We start from the raw sequence: 8,305 nt of genomic DNA on the forward strand, positions 1-8,305 counted from the left end.
TAGGGTTGGTCTGATTTTCACAAAATCCCTTAATTTCTGTTTGTCTGAGAGTGCCTTGATTTCGCCCTCATATTTGATGGATAATTTGGCTGGATGGCGGATTCTTGGTTGGAAGTTCTTTTCCTTCAGTGTTTTATATATGCCATCCCATTGCCATCTTGCCTGCATGGTTTATGCTGAGTAATCGGAGTGTAGCCTGTTTGATTATTATCAGTAATATTTCTTTTTTTCCTGAGCAGCTCTCAAAATTTTTTCTTTGTCTTTGGTTTTGCAAAGTTTGATTATAATGTGCTTCGTTGTTTTTCTCTTGGGATCTATCTTGTGTGGGGTTCTATGAGCTTCTTGTACAAATATCTTTTCTTCCTTCATGATATGGAGGAATTTTTCTGTGAGCAGGTCTTCCACAGTTTTCTCAGTGGTCTTTTTTGCCTTTTCTTGTTCTGGAATTCCAATGAGTCTTATGTTGTTTTTCCTCATATCATTGCATAAAATTCTTAGGTTCTCTTAAATCTTTGTTCTGATTTTTCTTTATACAGGCTAGTGTCCAGAGATTTGTCTTCTAGTTGGGATATGCATTCTTCAGCAAGTTCTAACCTACTCTTTTGTGCTTCTACTGTGTGTGTAATTCTGTCATTTTGGTACTCATCTTCTGCATTTCTAACTGATGTTTTTGCATGAGTTCTGATTGTGCATTAATCTTATTATTCTGTTCCTGAATGATTCTCCTGAGTTCCTCCTGGGAACTATCTATATTCTCCTTGTTTCTGTTTGGGGATTTCTTAGGCTCTTGTATAGCTCTATAAACATATCTTCTAAATTCCTTCTCTGATAATTCTATTGCCTCCCTTTCCTCCATGTTTAATGAGACCTTTGTTTGTGATTTTGCTTCTAATGCCTTGTCCTGTTTTTTGGTTTGTTTTGAGGTTGCCTGTTGTTTCTTAGATATTTTGAGGTTGTCTTTAACTGCTGGTTATGTGTTGATTTGTTTTGTCTTGGTTTTATTGTTTAATATTTTGAAAAGGTGATGCTGGTATATTTTATGCTATTTAGTTATTAATTCAGGTATGCTGAGTCACACTGCAGTTTTCTTTGTGATGGTGGTATCACTGTGTGGAATGTGGATATGGGTTTCTGTGTGTTGTAAAGAGAGTTTAGAATTTGAATCAGGAGGTTTTATGTTAGCTGAATGTGGTTTCTTCAATTGGATGAGTGAAGTTATTGGTGGAGAAAGTGGGAGCGAAAAAAGGAAAGCTTGCTGTTGCTAGGGGTGGTTTCTAGGGCTTTGAGCTGACTGCTACTGATGATGTTGTACTGTTGTTTACAGGCCTGTGGCTCAATTTCATGAAGGACTCCTGTTGCTAGGGGTGGCCACTTTCTGCCAGGCTCAGACACATGCAAATACCCTGCTCCTTATTGGCTCCTCAGCACCAAAAAGCCAACCCAAGGCAACTTCCTGTTTCCGTGATCCACCATGGTTGTTTCTCTCTATGTCTTACCTGCCCATCATGCCAGCCCAACCCTCCTAGACTGTGATCAGCTCAGGAGTTTGTCTGTGAGTCCACCCACCTGCAGCACCAAAGATGCACTTGGTTTCAACTGTGCTGGATTTGGGAGAGTGCCTGCTAGTAATCTGTGGTCCCAGTATTAGTGATAAAGTCAAGCACAGACCTCTCAGTGCCACTAAGCTGACCCAAGCCTATTCAGTGACCCACTGAGGGGGGAGGGGGCCACCCTCCTGGATCACCAATGGGCTCTCTGCTTGGGTTTCAGTGGTGTTGGATGTGCCCATTTGCACCTAGATGACCAAAGTTACTGATAAAATCAGGTGCTGAAGGTAGATCCTTGGGGTGATCTCAGGTATCCTGGTGTGGTCGCTGGTATGCTAACATGGAGTGTCTTCTTCCTTGACCCAGGGAGGTCTTGGATGGCTGTTCTCACCTGTCAGTCACTCCCCCAGGGAAGTCTCTAAGGGCCTTTCTCAGCTGCCTGTCTGCATTCCACAGGGTCAATCTTTAGTTTCTTCCCCTGTACCTTTCCTCTAATTCTACTCCTCTGAGTTTGGTGCACTCTGACTCAGTGAGCTGTTCAGAGCCCCAAAATCCCAAATTCAAATTGCTGTACCTAGTTTTTCAAGCACTAAGATGCTAGAGTGAAATAACATGGTGATTACGGATGAGACTCCATTTTAAATCACTCTCACATTTTAATAAAATAAAAAAAGTTTTTTCTCTCTCCAATCTATGTAAATTTTTAATAATTGCCATATTTGTTTTATCTATCCACTTATCTACCATCTATCTATCTATATCATATTAGCTAAATAAAATTCTCACAACTGGACAAATAAGCAACATTATGATCAAAGGAAAATATATTGAAGTTGTCAAGGATTTCATTTTACTTGGATCCACAATCAATAGCTATGGAACAACAGTCAAGAAATCAAACAAATTGCATTGGACAAATCTGCTGCAAAGGATCTCTTTAACAAGCAAAGATAACAGTTTGAGCACTAAAGTGTGCCTGACCCAAGACATGATATTTTCAATTGCCTCATATGCATGAGAAAGCTGGACAATGAAAAAGGAACATCAAAGAAGAATTGATACCTTTGAATTATGATGTTGGCATAAAATATTGAATATACTATGGAGTGCAAGAAAAACAAACAAATCTGTCTTGAAAGAAGTACAGCCAGAACACTCCTTAGAAGCAAGGATGGTAAGACTTCCTTTCAAGTACTTTGGACATGTTATCAAGAGGAATCAAGCATTGGAGAAGGATATCATGCTTGGTGAAGTAATGGGTCAGTGAAAAAGAGGAAGTCCTTCAATGTCTTGACACAGTGGCTGTAACAATGGACTCAAGCCTAGCAACAATTGAGGAAGGTGCAGGATTGGGCAATGTTTTTTTCTGTTTTACATAAGGTCACTGATTTGGAACCATCTCTACAGTACCCAACAGCAGAACAGTATATGTAGAGAGAGAGAGAAAGAGAGAGAGGGAGAGGTCACAAATATGACAATTGTTATAAATTTGTATGTTGTTGTTATGTGCCCTTGAGTCGGACCTGACTCATAGTGACCCCTCCTTGGGTTTCTGAGGTGGTATCACTATGGAGGTAGATTGCTCAACCTTCCTTCTGAGGAGTGACTGGTGGGTTTGAACCACCAGCCTTATAGTTAGCAGTCAAATGCCTTAGGCACTACACTACCAGAGCTCCTATAAATTTGTATATATATTTTAAATTTTATATACAAATAAAAAGAGAGGAAACAAATATGATAATTGTTAAAAATTTTTTGCATCAATGTGGAGGATATAAAAGTGCTTATTGCATTATTATCCTTTCAACTTTTCTGTAGATATGAAAATTTTGAGAAATTGGTAAAAATTTTAGGTATGTTCTTTAAATATTAAATAATCCCAAAACAATATCAAAAGCAATACTTTTTCATATAGAAGGCTGCTCAATAAAGATTTGTTTACTTTAGGATGATTCCTTTTAATTTAATTATATGCAAGTGACAAACTTCTTATAAGATTAGATTATTTGATAAAAATATGCCCTAGAAGTATTAAGGCCTTACAAAATGTGAAAGCAAAATGCTTTTTTATTTTCAAGTGATTTTTTACATATTTTTATGTATACATGTTAAAAAATGTCTTTAGTACCCTTATCAATTGCTGATGGGGATAGAAAATGGTACAGCACTTGTAAAAAGCAGTGTTGCAGTTATTAAAAAAAACTAAGAATACATCTATCATCACTCACATTCCCTCACTGCCATTGAGTTAATTCTGACTCATAGAAACCCCTGTTGGATTTTCAAGGCTGCAAATATTTACAGAAGCAGACTGCCTCATCTTTTTTTCCATGGAGTGCCTGGTATGTTTGAACAGCTGACCTTTTGGTTAACAGCCAAATGCCTTACCACTATACCACCAGAGTTTCTACAGCTACAATATTACCAAACAATTCCATTCAAAAGTATATACCTAAAAGACTTGAGAGCAGAGACTCTAAAAGAGTCCAATACTCATTACAGCACTATTCACGATAGGCAAAAGGGGAAACAACCTAAATGCCCCTCAACAGATGAATGAATAAGCAAAATGTGACAAAGATACAGTGGCATAGTACTCAACAAGTAGGAGAAATGAAGTCTTGATGCATGCTACAGTATGGATGGGGGTTGAAGACATTATGATGAGTGGAGTAAACCAATCACAAAAGGACAAATACTGTATGACCTCACTTACATAAAAAGATAAAAAAAGACAAATGTACAGAAACCAAAGTTCATTAGTGGTTACTAGGGATGAGAGGAAGATGGAAAAAGAGGGTGAGTAGTGACGGAAAAATTTCATTGATTCGGGGTAGGGTTTCACAGCTTATTGTAATTGCTTTTAATAAGTTGTACATGTATAAAAAGTTAAACTGGCAAAAGTTGTGTGCTAGATATATTTACAACAATGACAAAAAAGAGTAGCTTCTGAAGCTGCTTATGTACAAATAGACACCTCATGGGATTCAGTTCTTTGGTTTAGAAGTTTAGGGTCATGGTTTCCTAGGACATCTCAGTTAATTGGTTTAATAACATTTTAGTACTTCTATTCTATCTCTTAGTTCATTGAGTAGTGCCTGTGGTCTTAAAAGCTTGCAAGAAGCCATTCAGAGCACAACATTTGGTCTCTATTCATCTTGAACAACAGAGGAAGAAAGAGATTTAGGAATAAGAGGAGCATTTGGAATGTGTAGATAATTGTTTCCATGAACAATTGTGTCCTTTGTCATGAGGCAAGAAGAACTGGATGGTGCCCAGCTACCACTACTGAACATTTTGAGCAAAGATTCCATAGAAGAATCCTGATCAAATGATCAGAAGGGAGGAAATGCAGAACAAATTTCAAATTCTCATGGACTCCAGACTTTCTGGAGTCATAGGGGCTGGATGAACCCCTAAAACTATTGCCCTGAGATACTCTTTAAACCATAAGCCAAAAATATCCCCTGAAGTCTTTTGAAAATGTAACAATAGTTTAGCTTATCCAGTAAAAAGTGCCAGACCTGACAATTATGATCTTTTTTTCATATATATATATATATCTGAGCTCTGGTAGCATAGTGCCTAAGGCACTTGACTGCTCATCAGAAGGCTGGCGGTTCAAACCCACCAGACACTCCTCGGAAGGAAGGTTGGACAATCCTACTTCTGTAGTGATACTGCCTCGGAAACCCAAGGAGGGGTCGCTATGAATCGGGGCCGACTCGACGGCAAAAACAACAACAACAACATATATATTTAATTGTGATTCAGATGAAAGCTTACAGAGAAAATTGATTTTCCATTCAACAATTCATAAGTATTTTGGTTTGTAACATTCTTTGCAATACCTACAATGCAACAGCATTCTTCTCACTTCTTCCCTGTGTTTACCAATTCACTTTCTGCTATTTGGCTGAAAGATGAGCCACAGAGGTGAGTTCAATTCCAGGTATATATGGTGACTAAGGGCCATAGTCTTGTGGATTCCACCAGTCTCTGCCAGACCAGTAAGTCTGGCTTTTTTTTTTTTCTTTTCTTTTTTTTTTGTGGCTCTCAGGGAAAGATTTTTTTTTTTTTAAATTGTGATTTGGGTGAAAGTTTACAGAGCAAATTCACTTTCCATACAGCAGTTCACACACACGTTATCTCATGACATTGACTACAATTTACCCTAAGGCAACAACCCTCCTCCCACTTCCTCCTGATAGTTACCTCTTTCCTGTGTCCAGCCCTCCATGAACCGCTGCCCCCTGAACTGTCCCCTGTACATAAACAGCTCCTATGATTGTTCTCTCCAAGGAGTGTATCTACCTCAGGTAAATGTTCAACTCCTATGCCTGTCTTTTGCTTGGCTGGAAGCCACAGGTGTGGGTCCAATTCCACACCAGGGCAGCAAGGGACCATAGTCTCAGTGATTCCACCAGGCTTTATCAGACCAGCAAACTGGGTCCCTTGTTTTTTTCCCCAAATTATTTTGAGTTTTGTTACACATTCTCCCACTCTATTCAGGATGTTCTACATAGATCCCCCTCCGAGTAGTTGACAGTGGTAGCTGGGCACCATCTAGTTCTTCTGGTCTCATAGTCGTATAGGCTGAGGAGCCCATGGTGTACCACTTGCGAGGACTAATTGTTTCCATGAATCTTTGGTTTTTCTTCATTCTTCTTCTTTGCTCTGGATGAGAAGAGACCCATTGTTGCATGTAGATGGCTGCTTGCAAGCTTTTAAGATCCCAGTCGCTACTTGCCAAAGTAGGAGGTGGAACAATGTTTTGTATAGTATGTTATGCCAATTGAGCTTGATGTCCCCTGAAACAATGGTCCCAAGCCCACAGGTTCAACTACTTGGTCCCTATGGGTAACTGGCTGTGACCAAGAAGTGACTACAACCTTGTCCCTTTTCAGCTCTACTATACATCTGGGAATTCAGATCGTACAAATAAACTTATAAGACCATTGTCTGCCAGCCCTATACATGGTCTTGGGTACACTCCCCACAGCATAGACATTCCTAATAGTTCAGCCTGTCCACCCATCCATCCACCCATATACCCATGTTTGCCTTCATTGACAATGCAGTATTGTATGTGCAAAATGGTTCATCTTTGTTGTCTGCACCTCCCATGTACCTCTCTATGTCTTCCTCTTCCTCAATGCCACCATGTTGATCACTCACATTTGGTACATTGCCCTTCTATTCACCCAAATCAATACTATCTCTACCTATCTAACAGTGTTCCCTCCCCTCCCATCCTGATAACCAACAAAGAAAATTTCCTTCTATATGTATACCATTCCTTGACTTTTACAATGATGGACTAATGCAATATCTGTCCTTCTGTGATTGACTATTTCACTCAGCATAATGGCCTCCAGGTTCATCCACATTTTGCAGTGTTTTGCAGATTCTACATTATTCTTTAGGGTTGTGTAGTATTCTATTTTGTGTATGTACCATAGTTGGATTATCCACTCCTCAGTTGATGGACACCTAGGTTGTTTCCATCTTTTTGCTATTGTAAATAGTGCTGCAATAAACATGGGTGTGCATATGTCTGTTCTCGTCATGGCTCTCATTTCTATAGGATGTACCTAGTAATGGAATGGCTGGATCAAATGGTTTCCATCTTTTTAAGGAAACGCTGTACTGCTTTCCAAAGTGGTTGTACCATTTTACAATCCCACCAGCAGTGTATAAGAGTCCCAATCTCACCACATCCTCGCCAGCACTTGTTATTTTCTGTCTTGTTAAACTTTGCTGTTAGTGCTGGGGCAAGATGATATCTCATTGTTGTATTGATTTGCATCCTCTAATGGCTAATGATCATGAGCATTTCTTCATATATTTTTGGCTGCCTGAATATCCTCCTTGGTGAAGTGTCTATTTATATCTTCTGCCCATTTTGAATTGGATTATTTGTCTTTTTATTATTGAGGTGTTAGAGTTTTCTATAAATGCTATAGATAAATCCCTTGTCAGATATGTCATTGCTGAATATTCTTTTCTAATCTGTAGTTTCTCTTTTGACTCTTTTGGAGAAGTCCTTGGAAAAACATAAAAAATTAATTTTTAGAAAGTCCCATTCATCTAGTTTCTCTTCTGCTGTTTGTGCATTTTGGGTTATGCTTGATAGTCTATTTATGCCATATATGTTGTTGTTGTTGTTATGTGCCATCGAGTTGGCCCTGACTCATAGTGACCCCTCTTGGGTTGCCGAGGCAGCATCACTATGGAAGTAGATTGCCCAGTCTTCCTTCCGAGGAGTGGCTGGTGAGTTTGAACCTCCAGCCTTCTGGTTAGCAGTCAAGTGTCTTAGCCTTAGGGCCCTTAAATTTCTCCCTAGTTTTACCTTGAGGAACTTTAGAGTTTTAGGTTTCACATTTAAGTCTTTGATCCATCTGGAGTTTGTTTTAGTGTATGGTGTGAGGATCTTGTTTCATTTTTCTGCAAATGGATATCCAGTTTTGCCAGCACCACTTATTAAACAAACATTCTTTTCCCCATATAATAGATTTTGGCCCTTTGTCAAAGATCAGCTGACCATAGGTCAATGGGTCTATTTCTGGGTTCTCAATTCTATTCCATTTGTCTATGTATCTGTCATTAAACAAATACCAGGCAGTTTTGACTACTGTGGTTATATAGTAGGTTTTAAGATCCAGCAGTGTGAGACCTCCTACTTTGTTTTTCTTCTTCAATAGTGCTTTGCTTATCTGAGGTCTCTTTCCTTTCCATATAAAGTTAGTGATTGGTTT

The sequence above is a fragment of the Orycteropus afer genome, unplaced genomic scaffold (assembly GCF_000298275.1).
Source record: "Orycteropus afer afer isolate SDZICR_OR568_19922 unplaced genomic scaffold, OryAfe1.0 scaffold00232, whole genome shotgun sequence".
Classification (NCBI taxonomy): domain Eukaryota; kingdom Metazoa; phylum Chordata; class Mammalia; order Tubulidentata; family Orycteropodidae; genus Orycteropus; species Orycteropus afer.